Raw genomic sequence first — 13601 nt, forward strand, 5'->3', positions numbered from 1 at the left:
CATGAGGCAAATGGTGGTCACACCAGATACTGACTGGTATCCCCCCCAATAAAACAAAACTGCACCTTTCAGAGTGGCCTTTTATTGTGGACAGTCTAAGGCACACCTGTGCACTAATCATGGTGTCTAATCAGCAGTGATGCCGGTAACGCGTTACTTAGATATTACTTTACTTAGTAACGCGTTACTCTAATCTGACCACTTTTTTTAGTAACGAGTAATCTAACGCGTTAATCTTTCCAAATCAGTAATCAGATTAAAGTTACTTCTCCATGTCACTGTGCGTTACTATTATTTTTCATTGTGGGTCGATAGCAGCATTAAACTTGGTCCGTGGGCAGGAGGTCGGGGTTCGACTGAACTGCCCACTTTAAGAGCTGTGAGCTTTTCATCCACGGTTTTTTTGCAGCTGCTCAACTCGTCCTCACCTCTTAAAGCGCGGTGACAACAGTACACCTGCACTGATCTTTACAAAGACATTTTTATACTTTTTTCCCTCCTTTATTTAGAATTCTGAGCTGAGCCGCTCCGTATCTGCTCGTTAAAAACAGCTGATCCTCCGCGACGTGTCAACAACTAACACTATTTTCCACTCAAATGCACCTAAACTCTCTTTCCTGAGGACCACATGATGTGAAAACGCAATAAAACTTTCTTACCTGTAAATCTGGTCATGTTTTCTGCATAAATAAATGTTATCCATTCTTTGTGCTCAAACGCCAAAGCAGGGGCGAATCCAGATGGAATGGGGGCGTGGGGCAAGGATGTACCCCCCCCACAACACCCCTAGATTAAAGGTCCAGTTTTGAAGCCGTTTTTTACTACAACTACTAATATTGCTTAAAATAATAATAATTTCGACAAGTAAAATGTTTAGAGAGAATTTAAATGTTAGAAAAATGTTAGAATTTAATAGTTACATTTATAAACAATGTAGGTTTGAAATTGCAAGTTTTACTGTTACAGTGCTGTCAACAGTTAAATATGAGGTCAAGAAAGAGGTCTTTATTTTACTTTTATAAAACAAGTATTTATTTTCATTGAAGTCAAGAAAGGGTGACTATAAAGTGAGTTTTGGCATCATTGTCATGTTGAGGTGGCAGAGGGTTGTTGTCAGCAGCTGGGGAAAGTAACTAAAAAAGTAACTAGTAATCTAACTTAGTTACTTTTATAATTGAGTAATCAGTAAAGTAACTAAGTTACTTTTTCAAGGAGTAATCAGTAGTCAGTAATTGGATTACTTTTTCAAAGTAACTGTGGCAACACTGCTAATCAGCATCTTGATATGGCACACCTGTGAGGTGGGATGGATTATCTCAGCAAAGGAGAAGTGCTCACTATCACAGATTTAGACTGGTTTCTGAACAATATTTGAGGGAAATGGTGATATTGTGTATGTGGAAAAAGTTTTAGATCTTTGAGTTCATCTCATACAAAATGGGAGCAAAACCAAAGTGTTGCGTTTATATTTTTGTTGAGTGTATATATATATATATATATATATATATATATATATATATATATATATATATATATATATATATATATACACACACACACACGTATATGTACATATATAGACATAAGTATGATCATTAAATGAAATGTACAGTACTCAGATGCTTAATTTGTATCAGTTATCTCACACAGACTTTTTCCACAGTCGGATGCTCTGACTAATAAGATCACATGATCAGACCACATAAGTAATAGATGCTGTTACAGTAAAAAGAAACCAGTCTGAACAACTGCTGACAGCGTCGTGGTTACATTAGGAAACCTTTGTCCTGCAAGCAAACAAGAGTTAATAATAGAAAACGTGTTTGTCCATCACTCAATTCCAGCTGCCTGAAAACAGTTCACCCATTCTGACAGAAGGTATTTCTTTAAATTCTGCCTTGCAATTGGACTCCAGCGCCCCTACACACAACAGTAACAGAATACATGGGCTTTTTTCATTCTAGTAAAACCAGAGGAGAAGCTGTCAAATCTCATATTTAGTTAAATGGCCTGTCTACAGCGATTAAGGTTATAGGGTCAGTGCCGAGGAAACTACAGTGAGCAAAGTCCTGATGACTGGAAGGATGAGAGAGGTGTGCTGAACTTTGCTGCCATCTGTTGGCCATATGTCTGCCAAATAGTGAAAGATTAGCCAGAAGGGTCCTCTGCAGCAGAGGTCACCAAGCCTGCTTCTGGAGGTCAGCTGCCCTGCCATGTTTTAAATGGGTGCCTGCTGCAACCACAGCTGATTATTCAACGCTGGTGTTTCCTGAATGGCTGAGTACACCTGACTTTGTTAAATAGTGGGTAGAGCAAGGAGATTTGGAAATCATACAGGACAGGTGATGTCCAGGAGCAGGATTGGTGACCCTAGAGCTCTACACCAACTGGAGCTCGTGTCAGATTTTAAGATGTTTTGTTGCTCACGCACATGACTTTTTCAGTTTTAAAAAGTACAGCGGTGTGGTTTCTCTGATGTACAGCCATAAAGGGCAGCAGTCTCTTTTGTAAAGTAAACAAGGTCAATCGATTCCACCAGGGCTTTTTTTAACGTGCACTAGACCCCCTGAACATGCAGTTTAAAGGAAAAGTGTGCAGTTGTAAAAAGGATTTTGTGCAGTATTGAATTTATGCTTTTTTGCAGTAAAATGTATAGCTCTCTGACAAACTTGAAAATCAGGGCTGCAAAATTGATCTTTATTCCAGGAAAGAAAACTATTACAATCAATGTAGTGCATACAGTAGGCCTACAAAATCAGAACGTACTCTAAAGCCCATTGCACATGATGGTTTCCTTGCACACCAGTAGCATGCTCACCATGTATGCAACCCCTTTCTGCTACCCAGTAGTAAGTCGCTACACACGGAACATTTTCCTGCTACTTGTCAACCCCATGGCCCCATTAGGCCCTGACACTGATACTAAACCACATGGCTGGAATGTAGGACAGGTCAAATTCCCTATATCCTGTTGGTCATAAGTAAGTCAGGTCCCTGCGATTCGTTAGTCACTACACACGGACTGTGAGTATGGTCACCGTGCATGGAAAATCTAGCACTGCTAGATATCCTGCGCATGGTGAGCAAGTCATACAATCCTGTCCTTAACCACTACACATGAAGAGAACGAGTAGCTGAAAGGGGTTACTCACGGTGAGTATGTTCACCATGCGCAAGAAAATCTCTCATTAAGAAATGCAAAATACAAGAGATAATATATCATGAACTTCAAAAGGCACGTTTTTTTGAGGGGCCAGCCATTTCAGGGTTAGAACCTTCCCGTTTATTGGCCTTGCTTGCTTCTGCAAACACCCCAGAGAAGTAAGGCTGAAGACGAACTTTTGGTCTGTCTCTGTGGCGGCGTGACTTTGTCTGAAGCCATGATGAAACGGCTGCTCTTGGATCCCACTCTTCTATGTCCACCATATTGTGATGCACATAAAGGTATAAATTCTCGGTTTCAACAGACATACTCATTCTGTCATCTGATTTCAGCACATTACTGGAGCTAATGATACGTTCAACATCTGCAGAGTGAGACTTGGCTGCAAGTATACAGGCTAAAGCCACCAACAGATTATGGAAACTTCCTTCAGATCCAGCAAGTTTCTTAACCAACTCAGACAAGCTTAAAGAAGCCAACATGCCACTGGTCAAATCTGAATTCACTGCATCCCGATATTCCAAATCCAATTCCATGAGGTCAAGGTCTGGGCAGATCTGTGTGTGGATTGCCTGGAGATCAGCATCTGGTGAGAGTGTGACAAATGGTTTGATAAGCGCCATTAGATCTCCATCAGCATCAAACCGTTGGTCCAAAAAGTTTGTGACAGCCTCTATGACTTCATGCCGTACAGTAGCGGTATCCCGCTGGTCTGTGACATACAAGTGATGGCCTCTTCTTCGCCTGATGTGGTCACTCATCTCAATCCCTTTCAGAGAGAATCCATTTTCATCACTAATCATTTGGCCTTTCAGGGCTGCCACCCAACCACCAAGCAGATCATTGGCTTCCATGTTTGCTAAGTTAGTTTTCACAAGTTGAATTTATTCATGTAGATTTATTACTGTTACATCATCAGCTTCAATTCTTTGTTGAAATCGGGAGAAAACTGACAGTATATCAGCAATATATGCCAAGAGTTCCAGGTTTTGCTTGCTTGTTAAGAAACCCAGAAAACCTTTAGCTTGTACATCTCTTGCTGGAGCACTCTTGAAGTACAAGACAAGTGCGTTCCATGAGACCAAAACGGACTGGAGCATGGAATTGGTGAACTGAGTCCATGTAACCTCAAACATACGAGGCAGAGATAGGTATTCAAGGTTATTTTCAGATGCAATATCTTTCAGTTCCCTTGTACGCAGCCCTGATGTATGGAAGTAGGAGGACATGCCTGCAAGCTTTTGCAGGAGGTGGCTAACCTCTTCAATACTGTCAGTTACAGATTTCCATGCCAGCTGGGACCTATGCACTGCACATCAAATCTTCATGGTTGGAATATTGGACTGTACTGCCTCATCAAATTGTGCCCATAAGCCATTCTTTTCGCCAGTGTTGACACTGGCTCCATCAGTTACAAATGAAGAAACACTTCTCAGCAGAGGCATTGCATCATCACCAGTAGTTTTTTGGCAAGCTCTTACTACAGCATCATACACTCCACTGGCCCCTCTGGCAGTAGGCTCTTCAGCACCAAGAAATACTAAGTCTTCTTCACCATCTTCACCAAGTTTTGCCAAAACATAGATTTTGTCAATTTGTGTTCGGTCGACAGATCCATCACAGCGCAGTGACACTGCCAGTGACTTCTCGATTCTTTCCAAGAGGTGAGCTCTGTCAACTTTGACAATTTCTTCCAAGAACTCATGATGGGATGCAGGTGAGACATATTGAAGGTCTTCACTCAATTTGCTTCCTGTCAGATCATGCGACTTATCATTGAATCTGAAGGCTTGTGCTTTTTTGCTCACAACTATCCGCATTGGGAATGAGTATGCTGATAGGGTAAGTCGCTTGGCGTCAGCATAAACATGTGTCAACAAGCCTCCTATTTTGTTGGCTAATTCTTCATTAGCTTTTGAAACTGCCCTTCCCATTGGCGTTTGTTCTAGTATCTCTGTTTTCGATAAACTGGAATGTCTTTTTTGGCTTACAACAGCTTGACGGAGATCAGATTCAAAGTGGTTAGTGACTGTTGCTTCTCTGTACACAGCACCCTCCTCCAAAACAATATTAGGCAGTTTGCCTTTCCAGGTGTGTTTCTTTACTGTGTCCAAATCATCATGACACACATTACATCTCACAAAATGTCTGCCATTTCTATGCATGTGTGTCAGCTTATTCCAGTGTGAGTTTTCCTTTATTGTGTCTTGTTTTGAGGTAGTCATACTTTCTTTTTCTTTGGGCTCCAGTACGACAGCAAGAATGTTCTCATTCATCTCACTGGATGAATTTGGAGACTGTTGGGTTTTGCTGCTTTCATCATGCTCTGGTTCTGCAGCTTCTGTTAAAGCCCTTTCACTCTTTTGTAGCTCATTTTCTGCATCTTTGTTGCTGTCTGTTACTTGATTCTGCAACCATCTATTCATGAATGCTCGTTGACTATCTTTACTGGCCATGATTTGGGTACAAATTACATCAGTGGGCAAATCTGCAAGGTGAGAGAAATGGAGAGGTTTTTTTTTCCTTACAATTTCCAATCATGTGGAAGTCCATTTAAAATCCTCTGTTTAAATTTAATTTGTGCAGACTCACACTTAAGCAGTTAAGCTTGCTTTTGTGTGCAGGTTGCACAACTAATTAGCACAAGCCAAAACATCTTACTGTTGATCTTAGCCTCAATAGCCTGGCAGATATTACAGGCCTATGGTATAATAGTCTAGCTATAATATTCATGTTTAATGTTATTCATGTAGTACTACTTACATATAGAGCCTTCAAGGCAGGTGTATGAAACAGTCAGTCATGTCCTGAAGGGCAGTGAAGGCTGAATTCTTATGGCATTGAGGACAGTTTCGTGTGAATGAGGTAATTCAGTATGTTATCATTGTGTCTTGCTGCCTGAGATGAAGAAAGGAAGTTGAGGAAAAGAAACTGCCCCCTGCAGGAGACCCTGCTACCTCTAGCTACCCCTGGTGGTAAATTAGCAGCTAAAGCTATATGCCTTAGTGTAGGTGTTTCTTGGTGGTCTTTTCCTAATAAACATGTATCCCTTGTAAAAGGGTTCTGATATTTACATTATAAAACCAGCAATCATATCCAATTATGATTTATCTCTCTGGCAGAGTAGGGTCAGTAGGCCAGTAGGGGAAGCCGGGAGGGAAGGCTGAAGGTGTACAGCCCCGGCCCCATGACAGTGACCAGTCACCAGTGTCCTCACACCTCACTATCACTGTAGGCAAAGGCCCCATCACCCTGGAAAATTCTCATTTTGGTGCCAAATTTCCATAAATGTGCAGTTGTAAAAAATCCTTAAAAAAAAGCCCTGGATTCCACAAAAACTCACCCCGTTGCTGTTGTCACATGTTTGCGTTGGCTTCCTCCCGCTTCCAAGGCATATCAGGTTAGGTGACGTGGGAACCTTAAATTGACTGTATAGTTGTGAGTGAAAGCTTGATTAAATTTGTCTGTCTATACGTGTTGGCCCTGCAGCAGACCGGCAGCATGTCCAGGATCAAAACTGCCTTTCTCATAATGAACACAAGGACACGCTCCAGCCGTACAACTGGGTTCTTGTTGTGCTCATGCAGTAAGAGCACCTGATAGAGAAACAAGCCAGCACGGACACGGATGTGCATCAACCATCCTGTTTGTGCAGCTGTCAGGGCAAATGAGTATACTGCCACTACTTTGCATGTTTCTGTTTACATATATTCATAATTACTTTACCTGCAGGGTGCAGAGAACTTCAAAGTTTTTTTTTCTTAAATCTGCCTGTGGTATTGCATTAAATTATTCTCCAGCACAATTTTAAGGCACAAAAAGCCAGTCTGCTTTAAATAACAACAATAAAGCATGCAAAAAGGCATGTACCCTGTAAAGTGAGACGATAGATAGATAGATAGATAGATAGATAGATAGATAGATAGATAGATAGATAGATAGATAGATAGATAGATAGATAGATAGATAGATAGATAGATAGATAGATAGATAGATAGATAGATAGATAGATAGATAGATAGATAGATAGATAGATAGATAGATAGATAGATAGATAGATAGATAGATAGATAGATAGATAGATAGATAGATAGATAGATAGATAGATAGATAGATAGATAGATAGATAGATAGATAGAGAATTTGGTGAAGTCTGATGCAGAAACTTTGCTTGCTTGCATCACATGCCTGTCTTTACATCCTTTTCCAGGTGATGGTTATTCCTTTGATCTTGCATCTAACATTCTTAGATCCTGCCTACTGATGGTTTAGTCTGATTGCTCACCAATGTTTTTTATTGCTGTTATGTGTATGTATATCTTAAACCTGGTCTTGGTTCCTAATCACTCACTCCTAATCCCTAACCTTTGATCCTGGGCTAACATCTCAGATCTTGATTTTTTTATGCTGAGCTTTGATGCTGTTCATCCATCTTTGATCCTGATTTATGTACTTCAATCCTCATCTTCAATCATGAACACGTCTCTTTGGTCTTGACCCCTCATCACTGATCCCGATCCTGATGAGCTTTACCCTGATTGTTGATTTATCATCCCGATCAGTCGTCTTTCATCCTGACCTTATATACTGATATCCTCACTTTTATCCTTGTCTTTGATCCTGAACACTCATATTTGATCTTTGAACCTTGCCAGTGAGGTTGGGTTTTCATTGTTGTTGTCTGTCTGACTGTCTATCATTCTTAATCCTATAATCAGTATCAAAGCAGAGGTGGATCTTGATCTTTCATCCAAGTTTCTTAATTAATTGTCATTCGTGATTGCAGGATAAAATAATTCTAAGTCAGAGCTCTGCCCCTGAACCGTGACATGTACTAAAACTTAATCAGCTCTTCTTTGAGCCGAGGCCACCCTCTCTACCAGATTTCACTGAAATCTGTTCATGTCCTTTTGAGATGTTCTGCTATCGAACAAATGTTCAGACAAATGGCAATGTAAAACATAACATCCTGGGTGGACAGAATAATCAGGAGCTTGTTGTCAGTGTGACTTTTTTCTTATCTCCAACAGTGTTTTAAAGGTCAAAGGCAGCAGCTAGAAGTCCCGAAAAGTGACATCCTGCCGCAGCTGCCTGACATTCCAGAGTTCAGTGTGGCAATAACGATTTCCTGCACAACTACATTTTCCTGAGTTCATTTATTCAAACTGACATTTATTTGTAATGAACACGAATCTCTTCATGCAGGGGTCAGTTGCATTGTGTATGTGTGTGTGTGTGTGACACAAGTACAGATGCTCCACTACATGGAAGCATCAAATTAGAACACGTGCGCACGCACGCACACACACACACACACACACACACAGATAAATACAGCTGAACCGTGACATCTGTCAAGTTGGATATTTGTTGGCATTTCATTCTAGTTTAATCAGTTTTTAAAATTGTGAGAACTAAGAGAGGATCCTCATAATTCAGAAGCACACACACACACACACACACACACACAACCTTTGAGATGTTTGAAGGCAAGAATTTTTTTTTTTTTTTTTTTTGAGATATCACAGGAAAAACTGTGGACCACAATATAATCCATTTTTTCCCCAACCAAGAATGTCCACCACTTTTTGAGACATTTTACTGACCAACAAACAGACGGAGGCGATCACACTCCATTCACTTAGTGAAGGTAATTAACACTAATTAATATTAGCCACCACTGTTGCCACAGTTACTTTAAAAAGTTGCTTTATTAGCTACTTTAAACCATTACATTTTACTGTTACTTCATTAGCAGCTGCGAACAACTTGTCAGCAGCTGCTGAATGCAACTAATAAAGTAACTAGTAATCTAACTTGGTTATTTTTAAGATTGAGCAAAGTAACTATTAGTTACTTTGCTGATTAGTTACTTTGCTGATTACTTAATTTCAAGAGTAACCAAGTTAGATTACTAGTTACCTTATTAGTTACAAGTTGTCAGCAGCTCCTAATAAAGTAACTGCATAAAGTTACTAATGAAGTAACTGTATAAAGTAACTAAAAAGTAACTAATAAAATAACTTTTCAGAGTAACTGTGGCACACTGTTAGCCACAGTCATGGGGTCAACAACAATTCTAAAGTGTGTTGTGTATCATGTGGAATGGATTTTAAGTTTAAAACTGCAGAAAAACTCTGCATATAGTGATGGGAAAAAACTGGGCTTTTTTCATACTTTGAACCAGATGAGCCACTTTTAAAACACTCAAATATGTAAAATAAAGAATTGGTTGACTTTTGTAAAATGTTACAAACTATTATTTAATTCAATGGCTTTAGAATCCACTTCACTGTTGGCAATTGTACAAAATGTTAACATCTTGTGGAGAGTGTGTCTTTGACTCACAAAATTATTTACAGTTCCAAAATGTTGAAAAATTCAAAAGGTAAAAAAAATTACAGATTTAAAATCGTTCCCCATTTTGAGATGCTTGAAAAATAAAATCAAACATTTATTTCAGAAAACTATTCTCTCCTCGATCTTAGTGCAAGAGGAGAGGATTTTTTTTTAAATACTGAATTATTATAAACAAATAATTACAGAATTATTTTGAAATACAGAAACCTAGTGCACCACATTTTTCTTTCCTACCTAAAACCGACAGTTTTATTGTGGCCATCTTGTCAATAATGTTTGTATTGTGGATTAAGTATTTTATAACAAGAAATTTAAGTAGCTGTTCAACATAAAGGCTGTAAAAAGTGTGGCAGGGAAAAAAAAATCCCTCTAAAACGAAGTACAATGGCTCCTTGTTAAAAGATGAAGCATGCTATTGTTTTCATGTGTTTTGTTGTTCTTAAGAAAACTGTCTCAGCAGCCTTGACCAAGATGACAGGATGCATTACAATAAATACAGTGACATGGTGAATCGCACAGTGCTGCCACAACACCAACAAGAAAGAAAGAAGGAAAGAAAAAAGAAATAAAGCTCCACAATGTGTAAGACTCAAAAGTATTTATCCGTTATTTGCTTTGTGGAAATGTCTATAAACTTACATTTGTGCAGACTTCTAAAAATAAGAGACTTTGTTTTAGAATAAAAATGCATCAGCAATGCATGGTGAGGTCATTTTATTTGAGCTTTTTAATTTTTTCGTTATTCCACCTTATCTTTTAAGACATTGGCTGTGTTTTGCTAAATCTTTTGAAAAAAAATCACTGTATGACATTTGTCATATATTAAAATATCTTGCAGTACAAAAGGCTTTTGAAACATTTAAAGTGCCCAAAACATTTAAAAATAAGGAAAAGCTCCTAAATATCTAATATATGTTAATAAATAAAACAAGTAAAATGTGAAGCATTTTCATATTCAAAATGTATTTATTTATTTGGGTGATGGCCTGCAATTTTGAAGAATTTTGGCTTGTATTTCATTAGATTTTTACAACCAGTTTTTCCACTTCAAGTGGGGTTTTATTTTTGGTCCTGTGTGTACAACCCATTGGTCTGTGTGCACAAAATAACTTGAAGACATTTGATCTGATTTGGGCCAGATTTGGTGGAACGACGGATGAAGTGATTTGATTTTGAGAACATTCAGTTGAAAGTCACGGTCACAAACCAAGGTCAAATATGAGCCCAGTGTTTTGTACAATATAGAGGATATTTAGAATTTAAAGTGACTGGTTAAACATACACTTATGGTTACCAGTAAACATTAATATGAAGTCAGAGATCACCTTTCTATTTGTCACCTGATCTTTTGACCTTGGGTGACCTTGAAAGGTCAAATACGTGGTCATAACTGTTGAAGTAAAACACTTTCTAGCCATTATTGTTTAAACATAATGGACCTGCCTTTGCTAGTCAAAGATAAAGTGATTCGATTTTGAACAGAATGGATGAAATGTGACCACACAGAACCATAAATTATGGATCATTGAATCTCCCTGTGCTCCTTTCTATCTTAGTTTATGATCATCTGTAGCTAACTTTGTGTTGTCACATACTGTTTGCAAGAACTGGGTCAGCTGTTTGGATCTTCTGATTCAAGTCAACAAAACGCCCATATCAAGAAAAAAAGTCATTCATTGATTGAATAAATAACCAAATATCCACAAATATCTTTTTCGAAGTACTTTTAAATGACATCGCCAGAACAATTGGGTCTTGATAGAGTTTCAGCCTGTTAAACAGCTGTGTCCTTTGTTTGTATGGGGTGTGGCATGCTGTAGGCCCTCCTACTGTTTCCAATCCTGTGTTCTCACACTGCTTGGAAAACATTAGGAAGTGAGATAAATGTAAAACGCCTGGCCAAGGACATGATACATCCTGCACTGTGGACGATAGCAGCTCTACATAAGTGTAATAAAGGTGATGTTGTGGTGATTCCACTATTATAATATAACACTATTTGAAACCTCAAGCCACATGCACACCTGAATTCCCTCTGATATGCACATCCCATTTGGATTGTTACTACACAGTGCTCATATGACACCTTTGCCGGCTCAAAGGTGGGGTTGGGTGGGACTGTCAGATTTGGTCCTTTAGTACCTATGAGATATTGTTAGCAACACTGCCAAAGGCATATGCTTTTGTGATTGGCTGTGTGACTATGTTTGTATATACTGTATGTTGGAAACATATCTAACATATATGCAGATCTGACGTAATCCTGTTATGTGCGAAAGGGCCCTAAAGAATGCCTAATCTACAACAAATGATCATTTAGTGATGGGGAATTTTACTCCGTTGTTTTTGTGTGTGTGTGTGTGTGTGTGTGTGTGTGTGTGTGTGTGTGTGTGTGTGTGTGTGTGTGTGTGTGTGTGTGTGTGTGTGTGTGTGTGTGTGTGTGTGTGTGTGTGCGGTGTGTAAGCCTATATTTCACAAAAATGAATGTTCTCAATCTTATTCTTCTGCACTAGCAACCAGGATACAGAGCAACAACTGATTACTCTTGTTTGTTTTTTGTTCCTCAGTCAGATAACTGTAACAATTGTTCATTTCTGGAAACAAGCACCAAAATTGGCAAACATACTCCTTAGACGCTACTCTTTTGAAGAAAAGAAAAAAAAAAACAACAATTGGCAACTTGAATTTTCAATAGGCAGGCAGGTAGGGGTCAAATGAAGATTTACACAAGTTTCAAAATTTTAAAATGCTCCAATCATATTGAAAAGTAAACCACATCATTTGTCTGGTCATAAAGATTCCAAAAAGGTGTAGTTTGGACTATCTATGACTGAATGTTATGTAGTGTTAAGATTAGGCTTAAAACTTTCCTTTTTGCTAAAGCTTATAGTTAGGGCTGGATCAGGTGACCCTGAACCATCCCTTAGTTATGCTGCTATAGACTTAGACTGCTGGGGGGTTCCCATGATGCACTGTTTCTTTCTCTTTTTGCTCTGTATGCACCACTCTGCATTTAATCATTAGCGATCGATCTCTGCTCCCCTCCACAGCATGTCTTTTTCCTGGTTCTCTCCCTCAGCCCCAACCAGTCCCAGCAGAAGACTGCCCCTCCCTGAGCCTGGTTCTGCTGGAGGTTTCTTCCTGTTAAAAGGGAGTTTTTCCTTCCCACTGTAGCCAAGTGCTTGCTCACAGGGGGTCGTTTTGACCGTTGGGGTTTTACGTAATTATTGTATGGCCTTGCCTTACAATATAAAGCGCCTTGGGGCAACTGTTTGTTGTGATTTGGCGCTGTATAAAAAAAAATTTGATTGATTGATTGATTGATAGTTATGGGTTAAAAACAGCAAAAAATGGTGATAAAGGTCAATTTCAGTTTGTACAGTGGTCAAAAGTTAAAGTTTCTCCAATTTTGGTAGAAAAATATTGGTGCAAATTATTGGTTGAGCTAATAGGATTAATAAATGGAATAGTTTTGATTGTGTTGAATGTTTGGTCTCCAAAGTAAAGGTCAAACAGTGCACTGGATTCTAGGACATGTGACCTATGTTACCCCATAATGTGATAACTAAAGGCACTTTGACACTTTTGATCTGCGCACTGCCTTAAATTTTGTCATGCTGGATGCCGCATAAGATAAAATAATTTTTTCATAGCAGATGACACATTTGCTCTCAGATCTTGGCTGAAACCATCTCTCATCGCTCCCAGAATCGCAGAGAAATTATCTGCAGCTGCAGGTTGCCTTGTGCCCATCGTGCGGTGGAGAACGCATTTGGAATCGTCTCAAATGTAATTATTTATAATATTCATATTGCAATGGCTTGGTAAAACAGTTGCATTTTCATTCCTTCTTATGAGTTAGATAATGTATCAGTAAAACTGTTTATTAACATCTAACATCTCCTCATAATCATTCAGATGTGCTGTGATGAGACGCATTGACTCACAGTGACACACAGTGTTTCTGAATAGGTTGTGCAATGTTCATGTCTAGTTCACAAAATTAATGCATGCCAGAATTTTAGAACATTTCAAAATTTTCTTTGCACTCTGACACGTAGCCACTCACAACTCATGC

The 13601-nt window shown here is 38.9% G+C and overlaps 1 long non-coding RNA gene across 1 annotated transcript in view; it reads left to right on the top strand.

Annotated features, from left to right (window-relative positions):
- LOC117529806 overlaps positions 1–7961 on the top strand; it is a 21036-nt gene extending 13075 nt beyond the window's left edge. Inside the window, exon 3 of the long non-coding RNA XR_004566109.1 lies at positions 7950–7961. This is a non-coding gene — a long non-coding RNA (uncharacterized LOC117529806). The remainder of the gene's footprint in view (positions 1–7949) is intronic.
- The last annotated feature ends 5640 nt before the right edge of the window (positions 7962–13601 follow it).

This window comes from Thalassophryne amazonica, chromosome 17 (genome assembly GCF_902500255.1).
Source record: "Thalassophryne amazonica chromosome 17, fThaAma1.1, whole genome shotgun sequence".
NCBI lineage: Eukaryota > Metazoa > Chordata > Actinopteri > Batrachoidiformes > Batrachoididae > Thalassophryne > Thalassophryne amazonica.